This window comes from Dermacentor silvarum, chromosome 9, assembly GCF_013339745.2.
Source record: "Dermacentor silvarum isolate Dsil-2018 chromosome 9, BIME_Dsil_1.4, whole genome shotgun sequence".
NCBI lineage: Eukaryota > Metazoa > Arthropoda > Arachnida > Ixodida > Ixodidae > Dermacentor > Dermacentor silvarum.
Genome location: NC_051162.1, coordinates 60,573,442 through 60,591,971, shown reverse-complemented (window position 1 = coordinate 60,591,971; position 18,530 = coordinate 60,573,442). Strand labels below are relative to the sequence as shown.

The following is an 18,530-nucleotide window of genomic DNA, read 5'->3' as shown; positions in this document are numbered from 1 at the left end:
TCGGAGTCCCAGCCCTCCAGATCTCTGCTGGTACCACCGACATTTCCGACACCGAGCCAAGAAGTGCGCAATTCCCTGTTCGTGGCCAGGAAACACCCGCCGGGATCACTAACGGTTGCATGTGGTCTCTCTGTTCGTTCCAGCCGCCTTTTAACACGAAAGTGTTTTATTCCGGGGTCCACCAAGACTTCACTGACGTATTTCCGTCACGGAAATACGTCATAGAACATAATACAAAGAAAGAAACCAGAAGAAAAAGTTCCACAAACATGCAAAATTTGGGAATCGAACCCACGACCTCTCGGTCCGCGACGATAGATCGCCGAGCGTTTAACCCATTGCGCCACAAACGCATTCGCAGAGAGCTACACAGACGCGCCTTATATATCTAACACTCCTCCGTGTACCCGCGCTCTTGCTCGGGGCGGTGCCGCCGCCTATGAGCAGAAAAGAGAAGTACTGCATTATGACACTAAAGCCCGGGATACATGGAGCGAACTTTCTCGACGAACTTCACGCGTCAAGTAACGACGCGGCGACACGACGCAGGATGTTTGCTGTGTTGCAATACATGCGGCGAACGCCGCCGCGCGTTGGCCGCCGTGTTGGCGGCGGTCCCGGCCGCCCGCTTCGAACTGAATTTGGCGTTGTCCTTGTAGAATTCACTTAGTTGGAAGCAAATGACTGCGTAAACGGCTTTCGCTTAGTCTCAGGCCGCTTCGACGACAGAGTATTATGGATAACCTTGAGTAGTTTTCGAGATCGCTTCTCGTTTCGAACGCGTCTAAGCCTAGCGAAAGAAATATCCGATGCCAACGCCATCTATCGGGGAAGTCGGGAGATAGGCATGACGACAGCATGTGGCCTCTGAGATCAGAAGATTTCTGTTGAAGGTTGTTGTAGAGAGCTTGCACTGCTTGTCTGTTTCCTCGCAGATCAGCGGATATGGGATGTACAAATACAACGCGATTCCTGAGAGATCATACTAGGAACTACTCAATCGGTGCAGAGACATGCAGACACGGCAACACCAACGCGATTGCAGACGACGCGAAAAGGCGCGCGCGCGCGAAACACCAGCATGCATTGCGACCGGAACTAGTGCCTCCTGATTGGCTGTCGTCCACCGCTGCGCGCTAGACGCTTCCGGCGGCGGCGTTCGCCCGACGAAAATGTTTGGACAGGCAGATCGGCTGCGGACGGCAAATTTCTTGACGCCGGCCGTCGGACGTTCGCCGCCCGACGAAGTTCTTCGCTCGGACGCCGGTTATTCGCTCCATGTATTCCGGCCTTAACGCGCACCGACAGTGAACGCTTCGGTGGTCTCAGTACTACGACGCCTCGATGCCAGCATTCGAAGGGACGCTGGCATCAAGAAGCACTACCAACGCCACCTAGGTGGCGTTCACCGTACTCAGCACAGCGGAGCGTGGCCTCCGCAATTAGCTCTGAAAATGTTTCTGAAGTTGATCGCGGAGGCTGCAATTACGACGCGCTGTACGCGCTGATTTGACTCGGTGACGATTCAGTTACGTGCTTTGTCTTGCGCGTTGTATTAGTGTGTCAGTTACGTGCTTCGTCTTTCGCGTTGTGCTAGCGTGTGCAGCGTAGTGCAGCTTCCATATGCACGACGGTTGCTCATGGTCATCGACGTTGGTAGTCGTGATGGAGGAGACGTGCCACCAGGCGTCAGCGTGGGTGCATCAACGCCTAAGGGCGCTTTAGCCACAAAACACCAATAGACATTATATATCAATGTGCAATAAACATTACACTACTTCTGTGAAGACACGTTTCACTTTCGTGTTCTATACCGATTCCTATATAAGAGGGATCAACCACATTTTTTTTATGGTAACCGACAAGTTCTCCGGCGCTCGGTTCCTTATAGACACGGGCGCGGAAATCAGCGTGGTTCCCTTGACTAAGGCTTATGGTTCCAGAGCACCAGGGCAGTCGCGTCTTGCTGCCAACGCCTCGTCTGTAGCCTCGTACGGACTGCGATCTCTCACCCTCGACTTCGGCCTTCGCCGCCCTTTTCGGTGGGTCTTTGTCATCGCAGACGTGGTACACCCGATCATCGGCTCGGACTTCATCTCTTACTTCGACTTGGACGTCAGCGTGCGGCGTCCTCGTCTCACAGATGGTCTGACCCGTCTCTCCATCTCTGGAGTCCTGTCCGTCTTTGCACCTATGGGCATCCGCACGCTGATACCTTCCTCTCTGTTCGAAAAAATCTTGGTGGATTTTACGGAGTTAACAAAGCCATGCAACCTCACTCAGCCGCCTAAACATACAGTGACACACCATATTGTCACTCGTGGCCCACCTGCAGCGGCTCAACCATGCCGCTTGTTTGGGGCCCGTCAAGCGTGTGTCAAACGGCAGTTTGACCACATGCTGCAGCTCGGCATTATACGCGCGTCGTCCAGCGCGTGGGCTTATCCGCTGCGTCTAGTGCCCAAGCGTGATTCCTGTGACTAGCGCCCCTGTGAAGACTATCGCGCGGTTGAAGGCCAAGACTGTCCATGATAGCTATCCGCTGCCTCACATCCAAGATTTTACATCGCGTCTCGACGGCGGCACCATTTTTAGCAAAGTTGACCTGTTTAAGGCCTACCACCAAATTCCCATCGAGCCTGCCGACATACCTAAGACCACCATCACGACGCCCTTAGGTTTGTTTCAGTACGTGCGGGATGCCTGTTGATCTCCGCAATTCGGCTCAAACCTTCCAGCGGTTTATCTCTGAGGTTACGCGGGACCTCACAACTGTGTTTGCGTACGTTGATGATGTCCTCATCGCCAACCCTACGCACGAAAAGCATAAGTACCATCTACGTGGGCTGTTCCAACATCTTCAGCAGTAGTCTGGTTGTGAACGCTTCCAAGTGCGTTTTCGGCACATCTGAGCTCCATTTTTTGGGCCATCACATATTGTCACGTGTCTTGTGAGAGAACGGGCGACGCGACGTTTATTGAGGGTAGCGGCTCCTGAAAAGCACGACGCTGGGAGCTGGCTATCGAGCGGGCGGAGAAGTGCGCGCACTTCATTCTTCTCCGTGCCTGCCTCTTAGCACTGTACCCACTACTGCTGGTGGCAATATCATAGGTAGGTATACGCACTCTCCTGTCCCAAGTCAAGACCATCCAGGATTATCCCCAGCCAACAACACTGCGCCAGTTACGCCAATTTTTGGGGCTTGTGAATTTTTCCAGGCGCTTCATACCGCACTGTGCAGAGCTGCTTCACCCACTCACCGACCTCCTTCGGTCAACCGCCGGCCCGTCCTCTGCTATTTCTTGGTAATCAGAAGCCCAGGCCGGCTTTACTGCTGCCAAGCAAGCAGTCGCAAACGCCGTGCCTTTGATTCATCCACGCAGCAACGCCCCCACTCTGCTAATGATGGATGAATCTACCGTGGCCGTCGGAGCCTTCGTACAGCAGTGTAATAACTCCGAGTGGAGACCTTTGTGATGTAAGGAAGATGACGAACGTCGGCGCAGAGTCAGCAGCATCGGCAGCATCAAGCGCGCAGCCGAAGTTCGAGTGAGAGGACTGTGCTCGGTGCATCCTACGACCGGCTATCACTACGAACCTCAATAAATCTCCTTTATAAGTGGTGGAGCCGTGCTGGGTAGCGTTCCACTCTACCATCCTGCAACTTCGTTCGCGGACGCTACCCTCTGCCATGCCGGACGCCGACCAACAGACTCTTCCATCGCCACCCGTCCCTTCCGCTGGCACCGTTCGCCAGCGGGAACCTCCCATCTTCAGCGGAACCGACGACAACCACGTTGAAGAGTGGTTGTCATCCTATGAACGGGTGAGCGTTCACAACAAATAGAATGACTCGGACAAGCTGGCTTACGTATCCTTCTATCTTGCGAGCGTCGCCAGTCTCTGGTTCAGAAATCATGAGAGGGATATGTGAACGTGGTCGACGTTCAAGACGTCGATTAGCTGAGTATTTGACCGACCCAGCGACAGGAAACTGCGAGCCGAGCAGCGTTTGCCATTCTCGATTTGTGCCGGCGCGTGAACGCTTCCATGACGGAAGCGGTAAAGATCAAGCACGTCATGAAGGGAATCGATGATGACGCGTTCCAGACGCTTCTGGCCTAGGACCCGCGCACTGTTGGCGACATTATCAGCTTGTGTCAGAGCTATGATGAATTGCGTAAGCAGCGACCTCTGACAAAGCGACATCCCACACCTAATGCGACGTCACTCTGCGGCCTGACCACAGGCCCAGAACAAGCCTCCTTGATAACCCAAATCAAGGATTTCGTCCGCGAAGAAGTCGCATGACAGCTATCTCTGGTGTCTATCACTCCGCAGTCTGCCAGCACTTTGCCGTCTCCTCTCCGTAGTGTGATCCATGAAGAGGTCGCGAAAGCGCTGCCAACTGTTCCCCAGCAGGATGCCGTGGCAACGCCGGTCACTTATGCTGCGGTTACTGCAATAGCCCCTCGCAGTGCGCTCGTACCACGTTTCCAGCAGCCTGTGCACCGCCCTCCTCCTCCTGTTCCCTGGACCAGCACTGCCGTCACTAACCCGTGGCGTATGCCGGACAATCACCCTATATGCTTTGCATGTAGGTATCCCAGGTCACGTCGCAAAGTTCTGCCACCGCCGATCACAGGCGTTCGATGACGATCGACGAGCGTCCTATGTGCCGCCCGATCCAAATGCGCCTTACGGAGCCTTCGATCCATCACCAGCTCGCTCCCAGACTGATCTCCATCCTCGCTTCGAACGCTTCCGGTCACCCTCCCCACGACGCCGATCGCTTTCCGCTATGCGTCGGCGACCCGTCTCTATCGAAGAGAAAAACTAGACGACGCAGTTCCTGAGGCAAGAACTGCGAAAGTGTCGACATGCCGAAGTCCTCCTCATTTACCTGCCAATGTCATTGATGGTTTTGTCGAAGATGTCGCTACAGTCGCCCTCGTCGATACCGGTGCCGCTATTTCAGTTATGGATGCCAAGTTTTGCCGCTTGCTTGGTAAAGTGACGGCGTCTCTGTCTGGATTGTCGCTTCGAACGGCAAGTGCTCAACCCATTCAGCCCTACCAGCTGCTTGTACAGCCTGTGTAACCATACAGGACATTTTATACACGATTGAGTTCATAGTTCTTTCATCGTGCTCCCACGTCGTTATTCTAGGATGGGATTTTCTCTCACGCCACAATGCCATCATCAATTGCGCTCGGGCGGAGATTGAACTTTCCCACCTTGGTGACCTGGCCTCGGTCGATGCTCATCCTGCCACTAAACTTCTCGTGAAAGATGACACCTTTATTCCCCCGTGCTCTTCAGCATTCGTACCAGTCTCGTGTAGCGCTATATCCGACGGGACGGTCTTATTCATGCCCTCTCATCACTTTGTTACCCAAAAAGCGCTTCCTTTGCCCTTTGCAGCTCTTGACCTCACCGCCCGTGTCAGCACGATGACCACTTACAATCATCTTTCATCGCCGCTATCACTGCTCTGCCGGAATGCCTTGGTTCCATCGAGTCGCTTGATTCAACACGAATTCTCTCTGTCCTCGACGAAGTGCCTTCTACTGCCGTTCATGAACTGAGCGTCCTCTCCGTAGCCGACTCAGCATGGACAGATGTGTTCAGCCCATTCATCCCCGAAGATCTGACACATTCACAGCGATCATAACTTCTCGCAATCCTTCAGCACTTCCGCCGTTCTTTCGGCGTTACGCAAACATCTCTTGGCCGTGCATCGACAGTCCATCGACACTGGTGTTCACTCACCGCTGCGACAAAGACCATATCGCGTGTCCGCTACGGAACGTCGCGTCATTGCAGAACAGGTCGTTGACATGCTTCATCGAGGCGTCAATCAACCTTCACAGAGCTCATGGGCCTCTCTCGCGGTACTCGTCACAAAGAAAGACGGTTCCATCCGCTTCTGTGTTGATTTTCGATGGTTGAACAAGATCGGATTGAAGGACGTCCACCCATTACCACGCATCGATGATGCTCTGGACAGTTTGCATGGAGCCGAGGTCTTTTCTTCACTGGATTTGCGGTCAGGCTACTGGCAGGTTCCGATGGCACAGGCCAATCGCCCGAAAACTGCTTTTGTTATACCAGACGGCTTGTATGAATTCACCGTCATGGAAAATCTGTCTTTGCTATCTTGACGACATTGTGGTATTCGCCTCTGATTTCGCAACACACCTGCTCCGCCTCCAGCACGTACTCACTTGCTTGACCAACGCCGGGTTGCAACTTAACCGGAAGAAATACCGATTTTCTGTTCGTCAGCTCACAATTTTAGGCCATGTCGTGTCAAAGGAGGGCATTCGCCCGGATCCTGAGAAGCTACGTGCTTTACTGCGTTCCCAAAACCTACCACTATCAAAGAGCTACGCCGTTTCATCGGCCTCTGTTGTTACTTTCGGTGATTCGTTCGAAGTTTTGCGTCAATTATATCACCTCTCACGCAGCTCCTTGGTGGCTCTAGAGATCTCTCATCGTGGTCTCCAGAGTGTGACGATGCCTTCACAACCTTGCGCGATCTTTTCAGCACGCCACCCATTATTCGCCATTTTGACCCTCAAGCGCCAGCCGAAATTGATACTGACGCAAGTGGTGTACGCCATGGCGCTGTGTTTGCAGAACGTTAACCTGGCACACAGATTACGTCGTCGCATACGCGAGTCGCACGTTAAGCAAGGCGGACACCAATTACAGCGTAACAGAAAAGGAGTGTTTGGCCATTGTGCGCGCACTTGGCAAGTTTCGCCCATATTTATACGGCCGATATTTCGACGTAGTGACCGACCACCACGCACTATGTTGGCCTGTCGACGCTAAAAGACCCATCGGGCCGCCTTGCCCGCTGGGCATAGCGAATTCAGGAATATGACATCCGCGTGGTTTACCGTTCCGCGCGAAAGCACTTCGACGCTGGACGCGCTATCCCGATCACCGCCTACGCCGAAGACCAGTCGAACAAAAACAAAGAGTGCTCGCAGGAGTGGTGCCGGTAACTTGTATCTTTCAAGAGAATGAGCGCTGTATAGTGGATGTTGATTAATTCCTTCAGTGACGACGAGATCGCGCTACCCACAGCAATAATACGACAGTTTTAGTATTGTTACGGGGAGTATTTAATTACCAATAAACGGCTAGCGCTTGTCTTGTCAAGACTGCACAGAGCGCACAGGTTCCTGCAGGTTTCAGTCCGACAAGAGAGACTCTGCCCCAGCCCCACTACAACGTCTTTGTCTTTGCCATTGCTCGTGACAATATCCCCAGCCGACGAAGTACCGTCCCGGAGCTTGTTGAGGTCAAAAGGGATTATCACAGTTGTAACGTTTGAGGCGGGAAACATGTACGATGTCACTTTGTGGTGCGGCAGTCGATGAGGTGGATGCCATGGGTGATATCTCATAGGTGACAGGAGTCACCTGGCGCAGCACGCGGTAGGGCCCGACCAACGGCGACATTAACCTTTCACAGAGGCCGACACGACGAGATGGGAGCCAGAGAAGGACGAGAGAGCCCGGTGGAAAGTCAGTATCCCGGTGTCGACGATCGTAGATGACCTTTTGTGCGGTCTGCGACGACGAGAGCCGAGCGCGGGCTACTGTGCGCGCGACGAGCGCACGCGTGATGGTATCTTGCACATAGGAAATCGTGGACGTGGAGGCCGGATCAGAAGGGAGCAAGGTGTCAAAGGGTAGTAAGGGATGGAGTCCAAAGAGAAGATAGAAGAGTGAGTAGCCGGCACTTTCATGACGCGATGAGTTGTATGCAAATGTGACGAACGGGAGCGCAACTTTCCCAATCGTGGTGGTCATCGGAAACGTACATGGAAAGCATGTCGGTCAGTGTACGTTTTAAGCGTTCGGTGAGTCCATTGGTTTGAGGATGATATGAGGTCGTGAAGTTGTGACGAGTAGCATGATCGAAGTAGATCGTCAACCACACGAGACAGGAAGCAGCGACTGCGATCTGTGAGTAGGTGACGTGGAGCACCATGTTGGAGGATGACGTCCTACAGTAGGAAGTCGACTACGTCTGTGGCGCAGCTGGTTGACAACGCTCGAGTAATTGTAAATCGAGTGGTTTAATCCGTAGCGACTGCAATCCATTTGTTGCCTTTCGTGGAAATTGGAAAGGGACCCAGCAAGCGCAGGCCCACTCGATAAAACGGCTCGGCTGGAACGTCAATTGGCTGAAGGAGACCAGCAGGTAGAGTCGCAGGTTTCTTGCGACGCTGACACAGGTCACAAGATGTTCCGTAGCGGCGAACGTACCGATAAAGGCTCTTTCAGAAAAAAACGTCGTCCTATGCGATCATAAGTTCTGGCGATGCCTAAGTGCCCAGAAGTGGGGGCGTTATGAAACCGGATGAGGACATCCCTGCGCAGATGATGCGGGACAACGAGCAGGAGTTCTGCGCCGTCCGGATGCATGTTGCGGTGGTAAAGAACGTTATCCCGAAGTGAGAACATGTTGATGGAAGGGTCGAGGGTGCCGTATTGCAGACGGTCAATAAGAGAGAGTAACGATGGATCACTACGTTGTTCGTCGGCCACATGAGTGAAGTCTGTTATCGCCAAGACATAGGTGTCGGGGTCCGTTTCAGTGAAGTCTGATGGTTAAGCGGGATAGCGGGAGAGGCAGTCGGCGACATTGTGTAACTCGCCAGATTTGTACAGTACCGAGAACGTGTACTACTGTAATCGTAATGCCCAACGGCCGTAGCCTCTCTGTGGGGTCTTTAAGTGTTGAGAGCCAGCCTAGCGCATGATGGTCTGTTATGACCACGAGCGGCCGTCCATATAGGTACGGACAGGAATTTCGCGACAGCCCAGACGAGAGCTAAGCACTCCCGCTCAGTAATGGTGTAATTCTTCACGACTGTGGCAGAAGACGACTAGCATACGCTATCACACGGTTGGCTCCTTTCTGTGTTTGGGCGAGGATAGCACCAATGCCATGGCCACTTGCGTCGGTGCGAAGTTCTGTTCTAGCAGCCGGGTCAAAATGAGCCAGCACAGGTAGTGTAGTGAGGGCAGAAATCAACGACGCAATGGAAGACGCTTGGTCCGCGCCCCAAGAAAAGGCCGCATCCTTTTTGAGTAGGAGCAGAGACCAAGAAAGCTGCGTACTTCATGCGTGGACCGTGGAACCGGGAACTCGCGGACGGCACGGACCTTGTCAGGGTCGGGTTGGGCACCAGTAACGTCGACTAGGTGTCCAAGTAATTTGATCTGGCGGCGCCCAAAGGTTCATATAGATGAATTTAGCGGGAGGCCAGCCCGGCGAAAGATGTCGAGAATGGCCGACAGACGAGGGAGGTGGCTGTCAAAGCTGGGCGAGAAAACGATGACGTCGTCCAGATAACAAAGACAGGTCGACCATTTCAGACCGCGTAGAAGAGTGTCCATCATGCGTTCAAAAGTTGCAGGAGCATTACACAACCCAAAAGACATAACCTTAAATTGGTAGAGGCCATCGGGTGTGATGAATGCGGTCTTCTCGTGGTCACGGTCATCGACGGCAATTTGCCAGTATCCCGAGCGGAGATCTAGCGACGAGAAATATTTGGCACCATGGCGGCAGTCGAGCGCATCATCAATTCGTGGGAGAGGATACACATCCTTCTTCGTTACCCGATTGAGATGGCAATAATCGACGCAAAACCGCCAGCTGTTGTCCTTCTTTTTCATAAGCACTACAGGAGATGGCCCAAGGGCTAGAGAAAGGCTCTATGGTATCTTTATCAAGCATTTTCTCTACCTATTATTGGATGACTTGGCGCTCAGAGTGAGATACTCGGTAAGGGTGCTTGTGAAGGGGGCTGGCGTGTCCAGTGCCGATGCGGTGGGCCACGACATGTGTACGGTCTAGTGGACTGTTCGGAACATCAAATGCGTCAAGGTAAGCAAATAGGACACCACGGAGTGCTTCACTTTGGGGACGTAAGAGGTCGGAGAATATCATTTTGTCCAGAAGTGCCTGGGTTGGCGCCGGTATGGCAGGTCGCGTCGCGGTCTCAGCGTCAGCAGCGGAATGTAGAAAGAGTACAATTCTTCCAAAGGTGACAGTTCGGCTAGTGAAATTCCTTGAGGAAGAACATGGGTCGAAGTAGAAAAGTTGAGGACTGGAAGCAACGTTCTGCTGTTGGCAATAAGTACTACGGTATGAGGAAGTGCGATGTTGCGCGAGAGGATCAGATCTGTGAGGGGAGCGACCACATATTCACCATCAGGGACTGGGGGAAATGGTGACATAAGGACGTAGGTAGCAGCCTGCGCGGGTAGTCGTGGAAACTCCACGGAACATAGGCGAGTGTTACTTGATGCGGCGTCATCAGGACACAATGGTAGTTCGAGCCGCAAAATGCCAGAAGAACAATCGATGAGGGCAGAGTGGGCGCTCAACAATTGAATACCAAGAATGACATCATGTGGGCGAGCGTCGAGAACAGTGAAGAGAACTGAAGTGTGGTGGCCGGCAACAGTAACGCGGGCAGTGCACATACCAAGAACAGGTGTTCGGTAGCCCTCAGCTACTCGCACAGTAGGAGAGACGGCAGGTGTCAGCACTTTGCGTAGGCGGCGTCGGAGCGTAGAACTCATAACAGATATGTGGGCGCCAGTATCAATGAGAGCAGTAACGGGCACGCCGTCGACGAGAACACAGAGTAAATTGCGACTTGAAGTAGGGGTCAACAGAGGTTTTGCGGTTCTTGTCGTCAATGCAGCCTCACCTCCCGGAGCTGCACTGGCTAGTTTCCCGGGTGGTGTCCAGAGGAAGCCGGAGAAGGAGAGCGACGATGTTGAGGGGAGCGCGACTGGCGACTCTGAGGGGACGGCGATCGGCTGGACCAGTGTCCTTGTGCGGCAATATCGGCGTAGGTCGATTCAGAGCGCGAAGAAAGACGGTGAGGATCACGGGCCGGGAGTTGGTTGTCGAGAAAAGATGTGCTGTAATACGGGCCACGATCTTGGCGGCGGTCACCGGGGAAACTTGGTCGGTAATTCCGACGATTGCGGCAGTAGCATGAATTGTGGCCGACGCGAGAGCAAGAAAAATAGATTGGTCGATCGTCAGGCGTCCTCCACTCAGAAGGGTTGTGGTAGCGGGGTGTGCACGAACCGGGGAGCGGAAGCGGCAGCAGCAACAATTGGGGCGGTGTGGTGTTCAGTGGGAGGACTGGAAGCGCACATGGGCGGAGGGGTGTAACTGGGGGTTGTGAAATAGGACGCCCATATTTGCAACCTCCTGACGTACAATGGTCTGAATGAGAGATATTGTCGCGAAATGGTTGTGAGCAGGTGCCTGATAAGCGGCTGGAGTCATGGCTTCGAGCTCCTGGCGAACAATCCTGGCCAAGTTGTTAGGCGGCGAGAACGGAGGGGGCATCACGGGATCATCGCACGAGGAGGTCGCAGCTGTATTCGGGAGTCTGTTAAACGCTGAGTAATCTGCCTTTTTTTGCTTGTTGGAACCGCCGGCATTCTGTGATGATGGAGTCAACCGTGGTGCAGTGCTTACACATGAGGATGTTGAGGGCACCGTCAGCTATGCCTTTCAACACGTGGCCAACCTTGTCCGTCTCTGGCATGTCTGTCAATGGTACGGCACAAGGCTAGTACGTCTTGGATATATGCGACGTACGACTCGGTGGACGTCTGAGCTCTCACCGTCGGCTCGTGCCGGGCTGTCATTTGGCACGCGGCCGATCGGCCAAACAACGCTCGTGTCCTCTCCTTGCATAGGTCCCAACTTGTAAGTTCTTCATCGTGCGTGTTAAACCACACCCGAGCCGTGCCCCGTAGGTAGAAAATGACGTTGGCAAGCATTAGAGTCTCATCCCACCTGTGGTGCTTGCTGACGCGCTCGTAAAATAGGAGCCAATAGTCGACGTCTTTGTTGTCCGTGCCGCAAAACGTGCCGGGGTCGAGGGGCTGCGAAATGACCACGGTTGCCGGCGCCGCGGGCGCGGGCTGCGATGACTGCGTACTGTCTTCGGCCATGGAGGCGGGAGAAACGTGGCGTCCGCTCCGAAGATCCAGGGCCGGGTGGAATAAAGCCCGCAACCTTCACCAAAAAGATGTTAAGGGCAGTATTTAATTAAAAATAAACGTCTAGCACTTGTCTAGTCAAGACTGCAACGAGCGCACAGGTTCCAGCAGGTTTCAGTCCGACAAGCGGGATTCTGCCCCAGCCCCACTACAACGTCTTTGTCTTTGCCATCGCTCGTGACAGTATATTTGTTGATTTGGCTTATCGCACCAAACAACGGAGAATTAGCGAATAACTGTGACCGATTCAGGCAAGTACCCCACCCAACAAAACAAAAGTGGCCGTGAAATGGGACCTCTTTGCACAAGTTCAGCACTAACAACCACGTTGCTAAGCCGATTTTTTTCAGTGTGTAATGCAGATGTTATACTCTATTACGATAATAAGGAGGTTTAAATAAAGCTTGCCGGAGTGGAGGGAACGCCCCTGAGCTGAAGCCGCGCGCCGCCATGTTGGCATAGGCAGAAAGCGCGCCTTCTGCCACGGCAGCCGCAGTGCGTAGTCGGTGTGGTGGCGTCCGGACGTTGTAATCGTTGCATCGTGCATTGCGTATGCCTGCACAAATACAGCGAAAAAGGACTCTCGGATTGCGTTTCACTTGTAAGTAGCATATTTTGAACTTCATGAAAACTTCTCTGCCTGCCGCAACACATGCTGACAGCTCGCAATCTGTCGGCAATTTCACGGTCATTTTTTCCAAACAGGTTTCCTAAGGACCCAAATGTGCGAAGCACGTGGTAGCGGGCTGTTCGGCGGGAAGGCTGGGAGCAAACAGACGGCGATCACATGTGTTTGAGGCACTTCACGCCGGGTTGTTTCGACCGGACCGGGCAGGCGATACGGCTGCGACCCGGAAGTGGTTCGACTGTGTTTGACGCATTTCCAAACGCCCTAAAAAAGCCAGTAAGTACACATTCTTGTATTAATTGACATCACTAGTGTGGAGCGTGAATAGGGAAAGAACGCACCGTTTGCTATTCGCTAACATTAAATAGGTGACCCCCTAGATTTCGTAATTGGTTGCTGTGTTGTCTCAATTATTAGGTTTGCTCGCAACTGAGAGGTGTTAAGTAGCGTCGTTTGGGCAGTATACGAGCTGGTGTTTTGTCTTACAATTGTGCCTTTTCTGTTATATTTGTGGTTGCTTTACGTAATGCGTGAGTAAAGCCAGTAGTTTTAAACTGTACAATTCTCGTTCTAGCTGAAAAGAAAGCGACCACCAATGAGGCCTTGGAGTACTCCAGCCGACAGAGGTGTCGAAGTTGACAAAGTTGTTGAAGATGTGGCGATTGCATCACCTACAAAGCAGCATTACAAATGAGTTCTTCATGTTTCTCAAGAGGAGATAACAAGGTTCAAGAGATCAAAATTCTGCACCAGAGGAAGCGGAGATTGACCAAAAAGAACAAGACTGCTCAAGAGATAATAAGGGATACCAAGGACCACAAGCTCATGTCTGAGAAGGGCAAGGAGGTGTTCAGTTCAGCCTTTTCCCCTGATATACAGCAACTCCTCAACAGGACAGAAAAAGACTACAAAGGCACATACCCATCCGAGCTGCGTGTATTTGCGTTAACGCTGAACTTCTATTCTCCATCAGCTTATGAGTATGTACGCTCGAAGTTTAATAAAGCACTACCAGAACAGCGCACTATACGAGAATGGTACAGCTTAAATTGAACGGGGATCCCGGCTTCACATCGGAGTCACTGTATTTCTTGAAAAAACTTGTCCACTGCCGCACGGAGACTCGGTACTGTACTTTGATCGTTGATGACATGTCAATCAGGAAACATGTTGAGCTTGTGGGTGACATTATGGGTGGATATGTGCGCTTTGCGCGTGGAATGCGTGATAACAGTGTGCCTGAAGCCAAGACTGCATCTGTGTATATGCGCCTTGTCTTGAACTTGCGAATTATGTCGCCACTTGGGTATTCTTAATTGATTTATTGGCAGGAACAGAGAGAGCCGACCTAATGAAACAGTATATTGAAAAGCTAACGTCAAGAGATGTTGACGTTGTCTCACTGACATTTCATGGCACTGCATCAAACATCACCATGGCGAAGTGGCCAAACTCTACATAAGCATCAGACTCCACCACGTGACGAAAGAAAAAAAAACAGGAAAATGAGTGCCGAAAAAGTTAGGTCTGCTCTTACGAGGCTGATTATTCAGACCAGTGATACAAACCCTTCACCGGTGTTCATGCTTGCAAAGAGAACGCCTGAAAAGCAAAATAAAGTTGATTGCATTGTTATCTGCCATTTGAGTTCGAATTATTGACTACATGTCTCTAAGTGCTCGCAATAACCATTAAAATCCACGGTGGGGCGACGCACTCAGCGCGGTGGGCGCGCTGCGGCTCTCGTTTCTTCCCTATGACAAGATTGCCGCCGCGCGCGCATCGCGGTATCACCGCCGCCCATTGATAGGTACAGGCGACCTCCGCTCCAGCAGAGTTATTTGGACCTCCTTGGTCTTCACTCACAAGATTCATTACTTCTCGGACAGACTTCTCTGGAAAACGCGTTCTGGTACGGGCGTACACATTTGAAATTATTTGCTTGGCGCTGCTTGAGAACTTCGATGTACGAACCCTCGAAAAAATGCGTGCAGGAGAGGTGGTCAAGGCCACAGAGCTGTACGCCATTTTCCCAAAACTGACTCTCAGAGTAAACAAAACACGGCGGCCAGGGTTGCGCGGAGAGCGAAAACCAGATACGGAAAAAGACTACAAACATAAAATATAAACTCGCGTTTTTATACTATTTCCTCAGTAATACGAGCGGTTTTTGTCAAGCTGATGACAAATCTTTATGCTTTAAGGTTGCTGGCGAAGCATTTATTGCTTCTCGCACACTGCAAGTAATACACTACTTTTTGTTCGCGGGAGTACACAGCGCAAACAAGAGCGCTAGCTTTGACAGCATTACACCTGATGTATGAAACGGAGTATAGGCAACGCGAGGTGACGCCATAGCTTGGCGCGGTTTTTCGCGGACGACTAACGGAGTTAGGGATAGCTTAAACAGCCTCGCTATTAAAAAAAGTTCTTCACGCGTGGCCATGTGATGCAGGTTCTTTTGATTGTTGTTTCAGACGGTTCCCTGGGGGTACGCTAGGGCAAATGCCAAGCGCTGGAATCTATAGAACCACGCGGATGAGCTAGACGAATTTTTAATCACAGATAAGACACATCCTACATGGGTAGGCAATTCTGTCTGCAGAGACAACACAGCTGAGAACACAGAGAATGCTTCATGGACTAACACATACATGAATTTCGGCAGCGATCATTACTTAATACAAGTCATACTAGACCTTCAGAAAGGCAGAACTAGAGAATTCGAGGTTGTAGATTGCAACCTTTTTCGTAAGTTAAGAACCCAAAGCGGAAAGGAAACCACCAAACTGAATATTGAAGACATGAATATTGTATTCAAAGCATGCAAAAAGGAGATATTGTCAAGGTGCACTTGAACATATGAACTTGAACATATGCTTGAAACCCCGCAGGGGCGTCTGCGCAAGCAGGCGTTTGGTGAGTTGCGCCACCACGTACCCGAGCACACGAGGGCTGGACCCTCCCGCCTCTACGCGTGCGCGGCTGAGCCGTGTCCGGGGAAAAGGGGATCCTGAGGGTTGAGCCAACGCTGAGTGTTTGGACCTCTAAGGCCCCTCAGCGGAGGCAACACAGCCCTTTGGCCTCCCGCAGGGGCGTCTGCGTCAGCAGGCGTTTGGAGTGTGGCGACACCACGGACCCGAGCACACGAGGGTTGGACCCGCCCGCCTGTAGCCGTGCGCGGCTTAACCGTGTCCGGGGAAAAGGGGATCCTGTGGGCTGAGCCGATGCCGGATGTTCTGACCTTTATAGCCCCACGGCGGAAGCAACACACCTCTTCGGCCTCGGCTTCACGTAGACGGTACCGCTGGACAGACCCACCCGGGGTAAATCGGCAGTCGCCTTTTCCTGTCCTTGTCTTCAATCTTCGTCTTTCTCGCTCACCTTTAATCTTTCCTGCCTTCTTTTCTCTTCCATTTACTGCCAACATTCCTGGTGGCGAGGGTTAACCTTGTGTGTTATAACCACCCTTAGTTATACGTATTTGGTTATAGTAGTGGCGTACAGCTGGTGTTTTGCAGGACCTGTCTTTTCTAGGTCCCGCAGCGTCCCCTCGTTGGGCTCCATGGTGGGTAGCTGGTGTCGCTGCCAAAAATCCTATACCTATGGCTGAACAATTCCCCCGACTCCCTTATCGCCGTCTGAAAAGAGGGCGCACTGAAGATGTGTTCCAGTTTTTTGGACGCCAAACACAGAATTTTCCCCGATTTCATCTCATTCACTCTGAAAAGTCAGACAGATCAGTACGTACAATTTCACCTTTCCTTGTCTCAATGTCTTAGATATTTTTGGACCAGGCTACAAAGCATCTAGGATGGCAAGCAGGGATCTCCTCTTGGAACTCCGTGATCTCAAACAATACGAGAAACTGCCCAATCTAGTGCCATTTAACAGTAACAACAGTAACCCCACACCGTACTATGAATACCACCCGTGGCGTTGTCTCAGATGATGATCTGTTGCAGCCTATTGAGGCTGAACTCCTTGAGGGTTTCAGTGATCAGAATTCCATCAATGTTAAACCGATTAAAATGAGGCGAGATGGCAAAGAACTCCAGACCAAGCATCTAATACTTAATTTCAACTCAAGTGTTCTGCCCGAGTCCATCGAGGCCGGGTACATCAAGCTTCGTGTGAGCCCATACGTGCCAAATTCCCTTCGATGCTTCAAATGCCAGCGGTTCGGCCATAATTCGCAGAACTGCCGAGGCCGCCAAACTTGTGCGAAATGCAGTGCTCACGAACACTCCTCTAAGTCTTGTGAAAGTGCTCTACATTGTGATAACTGTGATGGGCAGCACGCCGCATACTCGCGGTCGTGTCCATTCTGGAAAAAATAAAAGGGAATAGTGACATCTAAGGTAAAAGAAAACATAACTTTCAAAGAGGCACGCGGGCGGGTATCGTACCTGTCGAAAACCAGCTTTGCCGAAGTGACGCGTCAGGGGGCAGCACCACAACGGCCCCCGGCGGCTGTCTGGGACACGCGTAGTGAGCCAGCGGTGACGCCGTCCGGCGGGTGCAGCGAGCGCTGCTCCGCCACCCCTGCAGAAGGGGTCATCCGCCTCCGGGCTGGTGGCCTCAAAGGTCTTGGCCCTCGAGACGAGGCCTTCACCGCGAACAAACCGCTCTCAAGAGCAGGTGTCCACTGCTCCGCAAGAGCCGATGGACACATCTTCCAGCCAGACGGCGCAGCCAGCGCCAAAGGAGCGGCGTGAATCTCTCGACCGCTCCAAAAAAGAAAAAGCCCGCATCTCAGGGCCCGACAAGGGCTGTGTAAGTTAAGTTAGTGTTTTTACACGAGACACACAGCACAAACATCGTCTGCAACATGGCCACACAGATACTACAGTGGAACGTCAGAGTACTACTTAGAAACCTCGACGACATCACAGAACTCAAACATAAATTTAATCCCAAGGTGCTGTGTGTCCAAGAAAAACACTTAAAACTTACACAGTCCAACTTTCTCAAGCAATATGCCATTTTCCGTAAAGATCATGACAACGCTTCTGCCTTGTCCAGAAGTGTAGCCATAATTGTGAATAAGGCTGTTGCTTGCCAACAGTTTGCCCTTCAAACGCCTCTCGAGGCTGTATCTGTGCGAGCAGTTTTATTCAGCAAGCTTATTACAATTTTCTCCATATACATACCACCTAACCGTCACCTCAGTAAAACGGAATTTTACAGCCACATCGATCAGCTCCCAGAACCACACATTATCGCTGGTGATATTCATGCTCATCATACTCTTTGGGGAGACTCGCGATGGGACGCGAGAGGTCGACTCATTGAAAACTTCCTTGTTAATTCCGGTGCGTGCGTCTTCAATAAGAAGGAACCAACATATTACCATATCCACCATAGTTCATATTCATCAATAGACCGGTCAATTGGTTCTGCCTCACTTTCCCCTGATTTAGAATGGCGTGTAATTTAAAATCCATTCAGAAGTGCACATTTCCCAGTAACCCTAAACTTATTAACCGAACATGACTCCCTTCCCCATGTCCCTCGCTGGAAACTGGCCTCAGCTGACTGGGAATGCTTTAGGGAATCCACGTACTTATCACGATATTTTATTAAAACATTTGTATAGATCATGCCGTATCATATTTTACTGCTGTTATCATTGACGCCGCTGCGAAGTTCATTCCTCAAACAAGTGGCACTTCATTCAAAAGACGAGTACACTGGGGGAATGACGTTTGCAGACACGCACGAAGGAGACAAAATAAAGCGTGGGGCAAACTACGTGGATGTCCTACGGCTGAAAATCTAATAGAATTCAAACATGCTAAATCCCAAGGAAGGAGGACGCGAAGACAGACTA

At 51.8% G+C, this 18,530-nt stretch overlaps 1 protein-coding gene across 7 annotated transcripts in view; it reads left to right on the top strand.

Annotated features, from left to right (window-relative positions):
- Positions 1 to 18,530, top strand: part of LOC119465269 (uncharacterized) — a 137,950-nt gene that overhangs the window by 31,701 nt on the left and 87,719 nt on the right. The gene's annotated exons all lie outside the window — the stretch shown is intronic.